Genomic DNA, 14,034 nt, shown 5'->3' with positions numbered 1-14,034 from the left:
GCTCTCCGGAGTAGACATAAATTCCCCTGTTGAGGCTTTGTTTCCCCATCATACGACACAACGGGATGCATGAGAAGAGGGGTGAGCAGGCCACACACACAGACAGAAACGCACATACACATGTAAGCACACACACAAATGTCTTACATCTGGATTACTCTCCAATGGGCATCATCACAGATGCCATTAAACGTAGCAGAAGGCGAGAATCATGCAGGAAAGAGGCTGCCATCTGAATAATTTATTCAGAGACTCATCTTGTCTCACACCAGGGGGATTTCTACTTTCAATTTACACTGTTACACTCCCCATATTTAAATCGGGGAGCAGATTTGTTGTGATTGGCACACGGAAGGTCAACGTTAGCAAGCTAGCGGCAACGCTGTCCTCAGCGGGCTGGTATGCTGGTCTATTAGCACACTAGGATAGTGTGTGTGTACGTGTGTGTGTGTGTGTGTGTGTGTGTGTGTGTGTGTGTGTGGCAGTCTTTGTTTACCTCAGTGTGTGCTGGGTGACACTGGAGAATAGGCCTGTGGAGCGCAGAGACAGCAGTGTGTGTCTGAGCTTATTAGGCTGCTTTCCAAGGACACGGGAAGCTCTAGACATTACACTGGCTGGGGAAAAAAACACTATTGCTAATCATAGCAAGAAGATGTTAAGACTGCAGACGCAGAGCGAGGGGCAGGGGAGAAAGACAAAACGTACAAGAGAGGGAAGGGAGGATGAGAGAGGGAGAGAGAGTGGAAGAGTTGAGGATGAGGATGGAGAGGAGGCAAAGAAGAGTTGGAGAAAGGAGGGAGAGCGCAGGATGAAGTAATGGCTCTCATGCATGTCCTCACTCTGACTGGGACTGAAAAGAGGACAGAGAACGTTTCAGTAAGGCACAGGTCATCTGTGACAGGATGAGCTCCCATTAGCCATAGGCACACAGAGCAACTGACAAGCAGGGGGGGAGGGAACGCTCTCAGAGTGACAAACTGTATTTTCAAGTCCTCTGTTTGAAATTTCCAGCATTCGAGGCAGCACAAAGGATCTGTTTTGTTGTTTTGTGCTGTTGTTGTATGATTCCTTGGGGAACGGATCAGTCTATTTCACTTTACACTCGATGTAGGTGGCGTACATGCAACAGAGACAGAACATATTTGAGACGCGAGCACTGTGTTTGTCTAAAGACACTTGCTCTGTAAGAGAGGAGCTTCTCATTCTCAGAAATGTAATCCAAGCTTTCAAAAAAGCGTGATACGAGGTTGCTCGGGGGAAACTGTGCTTACCAAGCAAAATGCCCTTGATGTTTCCAGTCATAAATTGGTATGTGCTAGCTAGCGCTGATGACAGGACTTGGCTGTTTTTTGCCATTACAGGCATGAATGGCCCCGTAGTAGCCGGACACAGTGCAGCGGTTCAACGAGGCCTCTTTAACCAGCTGAATGACAGGCAAGCAGACGGGCGACTAGCCAACCACAGACATTCAGCTCTGGCTGCTGTAATGATGCCAATTCAGCCAGACCAGAGACACCATGTGATGCGGGCAGAAAGAGAGTCAAAATCTATGAGCACATCAGCAGTTAGGTCACCAGGCTGTGTCTGTCTTCTCCTCCATGTATCCCACCTCCATATGTCTCCAATTTTTGGTTATAGTCCAGCAGTTCCCTTATGTTTACTCTTTAAACACTTCTGTTGTCTATTTGTTACTGTGGGGAGTCTACGAATGTGTGGCTTGTTGCCTTGTTAAACTTTAAATGTCAGTGTCCACAGCCCAGAGCGTTGCATCAGTACCTCTTTGCACCCTCTGCCTCGGGGAAATCTCCGTGCAAACTGAAGGGAAACTCAGCACCAGTATGACACAGCATGGAGGAATGCACCAGCGGATGTGGCTCTCTCCCTCTCTTTCTCCTTCTCAGTCAACCCCCATCTCCTCCTCCTCCTCCCACTGTGGGCAGGTCCACATGCACCCAGTAATTATCAAGGTTATTTTCTCCAGAGAGCCAAATCCCTGTTTATGGGCATGAGCGTGTGTCACGGGGCCCTGGCTAACAACCCACAGGACGCTGACTCTGTAGACAACCCCAAAGAAAATCTCAGCTTTAGCAACACTGCGGTTGCCAGACTGCAGTTGCTTTGCTTTTGCTACCATTTAAGAAAAGAAAAAACATTTGTGATTTTCGGTTGCTCTGTCATGACCTCAAGTGAGACAGCAAAAATGTTTCGTGTGAGCTTCGACCTCAGCTCTTGCCAAAACCTAGGAGTTATTTCTGGAAACCAAACCACCAACTTAACAAATTGTATCCGGACCGGCAGCATGGAGAAAAAATGTATACTCAGACACTAAACCCAAACAGCAGAGCTGGACATAAATGTCTCTCATTTAAATCAGTGTTTTTTATTATTGTAGAGTGTCAAGTATGAAAGGACAATGTTTTTTTCTATTATTGGTTTGATTCAGTCCCTTCCATGAGCCAGACACTCTGGAGAATTGTGACCTGGGCTATATCTCACATTTCCTTTTGGCAATGGCTACAGAGGAAGTGAAGACTGTAAAATGCCAGTGGTTAACAAGCCCTGTATAAAACACTAACCAATCCAACAAGCTAGGTATTATGCCAGTTAATTAGAGGCAAACAAGAGGCAACTTTGTCTTCTGAATGGGTTACAGAGTAGGCTTGTTCTCGTGCTATAGTAGGCTTGTCTGCAAACAAGAGCCTGGCCCTGGAGCAACCTGAATTGCAAGCTCAAAAGTAAATTTGCATGTAACTAACTGTTAGCCAGGGTCAGCAGTGCACACACATACACACACACACATACACACACACACACACACACACACACACACACACATATACACACACACATAAAATCGGCTGCTCCCTTCACAAAAGCTGCTTCCTCTCCGTTTCATCAGGCAGGCCGGGCTTTGTTAGTGTGCGGAAATGCCTCCAGAGGGAATGAAAATACTGGCAAGTCCCTGCAGCTCTTTCTGGAGAGAGACGCGAAGAAAAGAGACGGGTCCTGCAGCTGCAAGATCACACACACACACAACCACACACATATATGCCAAGTGCCCATGTAGGTTGAGGGCTCGGGTTACGTACAGAGATAACCGTGTTAACCTAAAGATCATAAACATCGGTGTGTGGTTACAGTGCTGTCAGGGCACTGGAGGAGCCAGAGGAAGCTAACACTGACAGTACAGAATCTAAAGTTGGACTAATGTTGTCATGGCCGCTACAAAATTACAGGCAACGCCACTGTGAAAGCTCATACCACTTCTAAAATCAGGGGTTTTCCAGCCTGGGAATTACATTTGGGGAATTAAGTGAGCCTGCTTCCTAGATTCATTAAGTCATACAAGTATCTTGTGGAGAGATCCCATGAAACAGTCCAAGAAAGGTCAAGAAAAGTTAAGATATCTGAGGAACCTTAAATCAGAAGTGACGTCTAAACTGTGGCACCTCGCTACCCATCTCTCTATTTTATATACCTACTTATCGCTTTCAGGGTTGCACACATTCACACCTTCAGGCAATTCAGTTCACCTAAGCTGCATGAAAAGCAGAGCAACCAGAGAAAACACATGCGGACACCCAGTGAACGAGAAAACGTTACAGTTTTGGGTGCAAGCTGCGTTGTGGGTGCAAACCCTCAACATTTATGATCACCACTGAGCCAATGTGCAGCCCAGTACCTTACTAATGCTCTTAAATTTTCTTAATATACCATTACCTCACTCCACGCCATCTCGGCTGGTGAAAAACACGTGTTTGTAATCAGACGACAGCACTCCAACAACAGATGATTGCAATCAAACAGTCAATGGCCAGCACTTAAGGCAAACATACACCATATTAGTAAGAAACAGAAACCCATGATTTTAAAGGAATACATGATGTTTTCAACAGATTGGTCCATTGTTTGAGCAATGAAAGTGCAGGCACTGAAATCATTTCGGTATTTTAAATGATAGCAGCCATTGCGACTAGTTTTATCTAAGAGTCAAAGCTTTTAGTAAACAGTTGTCAGTGGTATTTGTTATTTTGTCCTGCACATTCACAAACTGTAAAAATCTAGTGAACAGACTAGTTGGAGTGATTTTCAGAACTATTTCGGGAGTGCAAACAGTGCACACAGTGAATTTCAGCTCTACACTGTCTAAGTGTGCCGCCCACACACACATTCAGTTGACCCAGGAAATTTAAAACAGTATGCTATTTATATTTAATATTTCATGTATTGTATAATTGTACCTCCTACACAAAATTGACAGACTCAGCCGCCTAGCACTATGTCTTTTCATTACAGCTGCTGCAAGTTTTCTAAAATAATACTAGTAGTCGCCGACTATCAGTCAACAGTGTGTGTGTGCTAAGTCTACATTCTGATTCTTCAAATCCTTTAACTAATAAACAGACCTTCAAATAACCGCTTTTGAAGTTAGGTTTAAAAATGATGGCAGATGTATAAATGTATGTGAACTCATCATTTAACAGATATAAGCTGTGCAACATGCTGATTTCCCAAAAGTGTGTTCCTTTAACAGCAGAAAGGTGGACGTCTGACCAAACAACTGACTGAAATACTGTCTTACCGGGGGAGATATCAGAGAAAGCAGATTCAAGATGTACTGACAGAGCAGAGGAACTTTCAAGACAGCTGCTCGAGTTTCTCCCTGTCACTCTCTCTCTCACACACACACACACACACACACACACACACACACACACACACACACACACACACGCAAACACACACTCCACTCCCTCTCTCCTTTTTAGCCAGTGACAGCAGGCACCCAGCGATGACATGAGGAGTGTCTCTGGCAGCCAGTAAGGCAGCACTAAACAGACAGAAATATCTGCCCTGACAGACGGACAGACCGTCACCCACTATGACATGCATGCAGCTGTCACTGAGCTTACCTCTGCTCTTCCCAACCCTCTGGTTTGATTTGCCTTTATGCAATGCTGTCTCTACTCCGAACAATGTTTCCCTCATTTTTTTCTTTCCTACAGCTATCATATACTATATTGAAAAGCTACACCTACATTTAGGACATTGTGCTTTGCTCTGCTTGGCTTGTGGCCAGAGAGGAGGAGGTTCAGCTTTCATGAGGCCAACTGTTGAGTACACAGCCATCCTCCACTTGATCAGCGTTGGCCTGCACAGGTCTGGCTCTTTGCCCCTTTCAATTACTCATAGTTTTGTTCCTTCTTTCTTCCACACAAAAATCTGTTCCCCCTTTCTCTCTGTCTGTTTAGCTCTCTCTTTCTCAGCGTACAGCCGTTCTCAATTAGGAGGGTCAGGGTGCGGAGAATAACTCAGGCTCTGGTATCTGGAGCTGGAAGGACCCAAAGATCAGCAGCAACAAGAAACCACTGCTATAACGCTCTGCGCCAAAAACTGGGCTGTGGCTGCCTGTGTGTTTGCATGGGTGTGTGTTTGCATGGGTGTGTGTTTGCATGTGTGTGTGTGTGTGTGTGTGTGTGTGTGTGTGTGTGTTGTAATCTGCTCTGTGTCAACAGGTTGTCAGTGACCTCCATATTTAAACAGAATATGAATATGACAGCTAATGTTGTGACTGGCACAGAGCTGTCCTATTTACTGCATTGAATGCAGATATCTTTGCTGTTCAATTTAAAGATTCTGGTATTAAAACAATGGAAAATCACTCTCACACTCATGCACAGGCAGGCACACCCACACACCCAGTTACTTTAATTGCTTTGTTTCAATGGTCCCCTCTGAATGGGAGAGAAGCTGGGGGTTGCAGTTTACAAGACACATCTGCAGGTGTTGCATTTCAAACTGAGAAACTCAAGCTGTGAGAGAGACACTATCACAGGCACACAGACAGAGGAATATACAGACAGACAGTCTCTTTCTCTGTCATATACCCTCACTGCAGGTGCAGCACTGTTCGGTACTTTCCTCCACGGCATCCAGCCTGAAAATGCTGGCACATCTGACCGAGGTGAAATTTGAAAATCTGTGACTCGTCTGTGACTCTTTCTATCAAAATACTGATTTTAATGTGAGACAATGCAAAATATATAACAAGACAAAGCTGAGGCGCAGTATATTTGTCAAATTGAGAGAAAGAATGTGCTCATCAATGTGGCTTCTTTAATGTAGGCATTACTCACTAAAAGTCTGACAGAGCCATAAATACCACCAACTAATGTGTCTATGGGTCATGTAGGTTTTAGATAACCCTTCCATGGTCGCTACACTTTGTAAAAAACTGTTACTTTGTAGCCACTTGTACACAGTATCTCCCCTGCAGACTCCTTAGAAAATAGCTCATTCAGAACTATTTTCACTCGTTTAATTCGTAGAGAGCAGTGCCATTATGAGAATCAAATCTGTTTGTTATAGCCGAGAGTTGAGTATTTTGGAGTATCTTGGGTAGCGTGTCTCCTAATTCACTGAAAGAAAGAGCAATCAGCTAAGCTTCAGATGGCATCCGACAGACGACCGATTCAATCTCCTTTCTTTAAGCATCCCTATTGTATTGTTCCCACACACTGCAATGCCGCATTGCACACATTTCTGATAATCTATGCAAATAGGCCACAGATGGACGAGTATGTGTCTAATTGAGAAACATATGTGTGGCACTTTTAAAACTAATAATTCTTACAGCTCCCTTTGCTTTGTGTTCTCATCCCATTTCTGACATCATTCATTCGCTAAGAGTTATGATGTGAGAGTGATGCTGGCGTCCTGCCACACCATTTATGAAATTATTCAAATGGGGACACCATGTTGTTTTTGTTAACTGCCTTGAATGGCGACACGGAAACAAGGTTGGAGTATTCATGATCACCATTTCTCACTATCACTCTACAACTACCACCCTCCCTCTCTCCCTCTCGCTCCCTCTGTGAATCCTGCCGCGGCATTGGAGGAACGTCCCCGGCATTATGAGAGGCCATTAATGAGTATGTGGCGTGGCGTGTTGTGATGCGTGGCATATTACAGCCATTCATCAGGGCCAGGAGACACTTGACAGGCGGACAGCCAACAGGTTGTGTAATCATATAACACAGCCATGTCAGGCCTGCCACGGCTCCGTGTCCCATTCAGGCCTCTAATGTTGTTTTCCTCTGGGTAATTGACGACGGCAGACAGAGAGACCCAGTGATAGATAACATCATGGACCGACCGGCGCAAAAAGATGGCGTCCTGCCGGAGTGATGTCATTTCAGATTGCATCAACATTTGGTGATATTTACAGGGAAATTTTGGTTTATTACAACTTATTTTGGTTGTTTTGGCCAACATTTCTATTGGTCATGATAACTTTATACTCACCAGTAAGTGGTGTGATTTGGGACCATGACAAAATCACTAAAACTAAGTCAGACAGGGCAGTGAAACCAAAATAACGATAATATTCTCTCATTGCACAGGAAAAGCTGAAGTTGAAGCAGAATTCTGAACAGGTTGGGTAATCATTTAACCTTTCTGCCTTTGCCTTCTGTATCAAACAAGTGTGGTCCTGAGGGTTTGTTTACAACCTGTATGATCACCCAACCACTCCTGTTTATTGCCCCATCTGACTTATTTTTAGCAATGTTTCCCAGATCTCAGGAGTACAATGTAATTGCTACCTATGTTTACCTCTACTATTTATAGGAAAGATGTCCAAACTACATAAATAAAACCCACGTTTTATAAAACTTGAATTCACATTGACACAAAGTTAAAAAGCAAGAAAACAAAGCCAGGATAACACCTTCTTGATACACTAAATCCATGTAGGTATGTTACTTCTTAGGTTTGATGAGTCATAATTGTGTCAAGGGGGAAAAAAAGTAATCTAAATCTATTAAAGAAAACAAATTTTAAGACATTAATCTAAGTTACTGCCTTAATTATGTCGAAACATGTAAAAGTGTTACTCTGGTAATTATAGTGTACCAGGGAAGCCATCTGATGCTGTGGAATGTGTTGCAAATATTCCGATTTTCTGATTACTCTCAGCTGCATCAGAGAAGTAGAGGCAGCCCTGAGGCAGTGTTAGACGTTGTTAAGGATAGCAAGTATCCTCACACATATCCTGTTCTGCTCTGTCCCTGAGCTGGAAAAGAGAAGACAATGTTCCTTCTCATCCTCCCACTCTCACCACTTTATACCTCTGCTTGTTTGTGAGATGCCTCTTGCAGCGCACAATCCAAAAAGGCCAGCTTGTGTGTGTGAAAAATGGGCCGTAAGACAATAACCACAATGAATATCACCACCAAGGATAAAAATACACATTCCTGTCTTTTGAATATCATCACAGTCTCCTAAACTGCAGCACTCCGAGGTGAAACTCCTTTGAGAATGAAAGTCTTGATTAGACTCATATTATCTCTCATTCTATCTTCGTTCGTGTCCCTCATCCAACACTTGAATATCTAGATACACAGAAAGACACACAAGAGTTCTTATGTGCACTGATCTTCTATCCATTTTATGAACACGTTTACCTCAGAAAAACTTAAATCTGGAGAAGATGGAAAGAGAGGAGGAACAAACGAAAAAGAGAAGAGGGGGAAAGACAAAAATGGAGGGAAACAACAGAATTACAAAGAAGCCTGGGAATGGGATGCCAATTCCCTTGGAGTGAGCTAATCCCTATGAGCTCTGACATCTAGGGCTGGGACGGTTACCGCATTACCGCAATACCACGGTCACGTGACGCCTACCGCGGGTCTGAGCTCGTCACCGTCATCACCGCAAAAAAACATTGGCCTGCACATGTGTGCACGTTGTGTCTAATGACATGGATTCATTGATTCTAATGACATGGATTGTGTCTGATGACATTGTGTCTTACATGGATTCAAGGTTTTCTAAACAAAACTTATCATCAAAAGATGGTGCAAATCCGACCTTTCGCGAGTTGGGGAGCGCAATGTTCCATAACACATAATAACATTCCATTTGTGTTGACTATTAAGCCTATATGCGAGAGTACCTCTGTAATGTCTCGGCTGAGGTAGACACATTAACGTTACAGCTGCAATGTTTACCATTGCACAATAGCCTAGCCGCTAACGGAGTTTCCTTCTGTTTATAGCTTTATCCCGATAAAACGGCACAGTTGAATTTCAGCCTGCATGCTGAACGTTTTGCAGCCTAAGACAGAGCGTCTTATATTGATAGAGAGAGCAACAAGTTGGCAAACTGCCGAGTCGCCCTCTCTGCTCAGCTGCTAGACGGGCTGCACTCGGGCTGCAACATGTTGTAAGGTTTAAGTCGAAGTTTTTCGGGGGTAACGCCATTCACTTTACCGGTTGTATTGACAATAGATAAAGCCACCGTGTCTTGAGAAACTCTAGCTTGTTGTTTTATTGTTCACTTTTAACTCACTTTACATCATCTTTGCTATCTCTTTTTCCTCACAGCTGCACTCATACGCTGCTCTCCGTTTCTTGCTTTTCAACCGAGGTAAGAAAAAATCCATACCGTCCCAGCCCTACTGACATCATTTTCTTTATCTAGGAATGCCATGTGGCAGGAGGCACAGACAAACACACCAAAAGAGTTTATTATTCAGACTACGTCCACTACGTCACTTGTTTGAAAACGCTCTTTAAATACGCAAACGATATGCGTTGACACAATGTCTGTATCGAGTGACCGGAGAAATGTAAAATGAGTGACCAGCACCTGATAGTGTGTGGGCAGGGTTTACATCATCAGTTTTCAAAAGCTCAGTTTTCCCCATTCACGGTACAACACACTGGCAATTTACGATTTATCTACTAATATTTTTTAAAAACTTTGTTTTTGGTGTAAAAACTGCCATCTGTATATACCTACGTCATAGTTTTTTTATAGGTATTTCGGCATCAGATTTCACACGCTGACAGTACCACCACAGCACTAGGCAGATGTATTGTACAAAATCAGGTTGTATCATGCTTTAAATATATAGCTAAATATATATAGCTTTTCGGCTTGCCGGCATGCCCACTTCCTATTGTGCGCGTTTGTCTGTTGCCGGTGTTGTGTCGAAGCGTGTTCCCCCGTCGAATTGTGTTTCCCTCCTGTTAAAATGCGTAGCGTCCCCATCCATAGTTATGGTTAGACATAAGGGTTGGTTCAGGTTTAGGTATGGGGAAGTTGAAGTTGGAAAAGGGAAAAGAAATGAGCTAAAGTGGAGCCTAGGGCAACGAAAGTGATGGCGGACATGAAAGGGAACTCGCGTTATCCTCTCAAGCTGAATACATTGTTGATAAAAAGGGTTACACGACGCTGGTTGTGTGAAAATGGTTCTGGATTTCTCGCAGCAGATTAAGCCGGTCTGCAAAAACTTTCGGCGGTTGATGCCAACCAGGACGGGAAACTCAACAAATCTTTCCCATCACCTAAACAGATACCTTCCCAGTGACCACATCGAGAGTATGAAAATGCGGACTCATGCTGGCCCGAGTCCACACAGCCTGCAAGTTAAAAGTAGTAACGTTAGTTTGTCTGCTGTCAACAGCGCTAGCATTAGCTTTGCTGTAGCTGCTGTACCGAAACAACAATCAATTGTGTCGTCTTTTGCAGCCATTGCCACATATGAAAAACATTTAAAAAAGGAGCAAAACTATAACGAGCGCTATTTATTATTGTATAGCGAAAGATCCTTGTTTACACATGCACTTGTTTACTTTGTTTGGTTTTGTGCTATCTCTACAAACATTTGAGATGCTTTCTTGGCAGTCTACATTTAATATGTTGCTTTTTACATAGTTTTAGGTTGTTTACAATATCAAAAGAAATGTAGCCAAAACTGACTTCTCACTTAGTTTGCACTTGTTAATTTTGCAGACACAAAAAAAAATAAACGCAATTGTAGGATGACTCTGTATGAGGAAAAGGTGCTAAAGTGTAATTAAACCTCTGGTTTCTTCAGGCTTCAATCAGGATGCACTTTGAACAGGTAGTATCAGCAAAAAAAGTTATATGGTGATAAATATCAATATTGTTTAAAATGGGGAAATGTATCGTGATCACATTTTTTTGCCATATCGTCGAGCCCTACCTATTACTGGGCTTTTCTTCAACTTTCGCTAGCAGCTATTTCTACCAACACTGAAAACTCAAGCAGTCCGAGCTGACCAATTATAACTCTTGTGGTCTCCAAGGGGTATCTCCGTAGCTACAACTGCCATGTACGTAGGCTCCATAACTAAGCTGTAACCCTTTAACGCAGAACTATAAATTTCACCTTCAGTGTGGACACAACACACTAAAGGAATCCACCCAACCATTACACACTCAGCCACACTCTTCCTCTCTCCTCAATCTCAACTCCATCGCCTCACAACAGCCACAGTGTTCAGTGTCAACAGTGGTCACACTATGTGGCGCTAACATTAAAAATACATCCAATTAAAGCTGCAGGGGAAAATACTCCTCTGTAAACTGCAACAGTCTGTAACATGTTTCCAGCAATGATAGGCTTTCTAAACATATTAAGCCAGAGGAGCTCTACATTACTCATCCTGGCTGGCTGTCTGGCCAAATTCTGTCTCAATTGCACAGTTGTTTGATCAACTGCTGGTGCGCTGTGTATGTGCTAATGCGAGAGAAGGAGAAAAAAAGGACATGGATACCAGGCGAGCTGAATACAGTACGACAGCTTAGAGAAACGCAGAAAAACTTGTCTTCCTATACTTTCATGTGTTTGCAGTCGTGCTGTCACATTCTGCAGCTCTGTTCTGTCGATTGGCAGCGTCTCGCTTTCTTTCACTGTGCATTACTTACTCTGCCGATGGTCGGCGTGTGTGTATTTGGGAGTGTATGTGTATTAAACCTTCATGTGCTTATCACTTTGGCTGATCCCTGCTCGTCGCACATGTGTCTGTCTGTCATATACATGTGGGTGTGTGTTTGTGTGCGAGGCAGATGTTCCCCGGGCGGTGCCATTGCTCAGTGTTCACACACACCGCTCTAAGGAAGATTAACCAGCACTTTATTTATTTATTTGCTTTACTCCCAATCCTCCTTAATCCCTGGTAGCAAAGAATACAGGAGGAAAGGCAAAAGAGAGTGCAAATCTGGAGCTAGGTGGCAGAGTTCTGCACCACTCAGGACCTACTTTTACAAATGACTAACTTTTCTGGTTCAGGGCCATGAGAAAAATGTTAAGTGCACATGCACTTGATGTTTCAATTTGAAACACAATAAGATCTTCAAAGTATCACATTTCAGAGATAGTGCAGCGCTGATATTCAATTCAATATCAAATTACTATAATATGCCACTTGAAAACAAAAAGCAGAAAAAGCAGCCCACAGTTAATTTAGTCTAGTCTACAGTCAGGGCTATGGTTACATAGTCTAGAAATGCACTAAATTGGCAAATCTAGACTTGCATTCACTTTTTGTCGCTAGAAATCTGCGTAAACAAATTAATCTGTCCTCCTATTCCGCAGTCCCGCATGTGCCCACTGTAAAAAAAAAAAAACTAAAAGAAAATGTTTTTTTGGAAACAAATGGTTCTTGAATCATAGCACATAGCAGTATTGACACTGGACACAGGCTTCTCGGCGGGGACTGGCTGGATTTTTTAGACAGAGCCAAACAAGATCCTGCACAGCTCCTCATAAACAGCAGCTGCAGACTGCTCAGTTCCCAGTTCCTTCCCAGCCGCCAGCTCAGGAGGGTCCAATCAAAACCAGCCACATTACTCCCTTACTTTGCCTTTGCGTGCCAAGTCTGCTCCGTGTTGGGGAAAAAAGCCAGGACTAAAACAGAGAGCGTGCACAATCACCGAGCTGTGAATTTAAAGAAAAATCTGTTTACCTGTGTGAACTTTGACCTTGGTGGTACTGCCGCTGTGGTGGCCGCCCCCTCTCCCACCCCGCCCTTCATGTATTCCTCACGCACGGTCCTAGACTGACCCCTCCTTTAAGCGGTGATCTGAGGGGAAGGAAGAAAAGGCTGTTAAATTTCTTTTAATGGAATGCCAGGGAGAACCTGGTTCAGACAGAGGACAAATGTATCACAGAGAAATACACCCTGGTGTTGAAAAATGTATGCAGGAAGCCATGAGGGAGTTTGCTATACTACCCCCTTTACTCTACCTCCTAACCCTGCCGGAGAGCCAGTGAACCAATGAACAACTGCACCACCTATTACAGTGCTGTGCCTGTATACTGCAGCAGTCCTGTATATCCCCCCCAATCACGTGACCCCACCCCCCCAACTGCACAGGAAAAATGTCCTTCCTAAAGGTTATCAGCAGCCTGGCGCTTGGTCAGCCCTCATCCTGAGTCCATTACACACACAGCGGCTAGATTCACTGCCTTAATACACCTTTCTTAGTCGCTCCTCACTGCTTCGATGCACCCTTTACAGGCTGATATAAATCCAGCAGAGGCCCAGAACACACATACACAGGTTTTGGGATTAGCCTACCAGCACATTGCTATTCTGTCTCTAGACATCTGCCATGCACTTCAATTGGTGTAAGTGTCATTATGAAAACTGTGATGAAATAACATATTAACCTGCATATTACCCAACCTTGATTTTAAAACTAAACCCTTCTCCCTCCCTTTGCAAGACTTTTGAGCCTTGCCAGCAGTGTTAGTGGTTTATCAGGTCAAAAATTCTTTACTTTTATGACCAAATATCTGTAAAACTTATAGCATTACCATCAATCTAAGCTGTACTTTGTGATGGTGCTAATAAGCAAAGTTGCTTAGTTTAGCATGCCAACAGGCTTAACAGTTGGCATCAGTATCAGTATGTTAGCACTGTCACTGCAAGCATGTTACCATGCTGATGTTAGCACTTAGCTCAAAGCCCCTGTTGTGCCTAATCCACGTGTACAGCCTCACATAGTCTTTAGCGTGGTTGTAGACTCTTAAGCCCCTTTCCCACTGGCCAAAAAACCCACTAACACCCACTAATATCTGGCTTTTGTCTTTAGTGAAAAAGGTTACAATTGGCATTCATACGCGGAACAAATGACTTTGCAGTAGTCACAGATATTTATCAGCTCTAGCTTTGATTGGCAGTGATGGGAACATGACTGTTGCTGTTGAGTTTT

General features: G+C 43.6%; 1 protein-coding gene across 4 annotated transcripts in view; it reads right to left on the bottom strand.

The window, feature by feature from the left end:
• The window catches only part of zmiz1a (zinc finger, MIZ-type containing 1a), a 108,693-nt gene that overhangs the window by 70,511 nt on the left and 24,148 nt on the right, over positions 1 to 14,034 (bottom strand). For 3 of the 4 annotated variants that reach the window (XM_078272416.1, XM_078272422.1, XM_078272419.1), the window contains exon 2: positions 12,783 to 12,899. The exons of the other annotated variant lie outside the window; for it this stretch is intronic. The gene's annotated coding sequence lies outside the window, so the exon portion shown is untranslated. The remainder of the gene's footprint in view (positions 1 to 12,782; positions 12,900 to 14,034) is intronic. 4 annotated transcript variants of the gene reach the window in all.

Source organism: Sander vitreus, chromosome 17, assembly GCF_031162955.1.
Source record: "Sander vitreus isolate 19-12246 chromosome 17, sanVit1, whole genome shotgun sequence".
Classification (NCBI taxonomy): domain Eukaryota; kingdom Metazoa; phylum Chordata; class Actinopteri; order Perciformes; family Percidae; genus Sander; species Sander vitreus.
The sequence above is the reverse complement of the archived record's forward strand: the minus strand, read 5'-3'. Positions and strand labels throughout refer to the sequence as shown.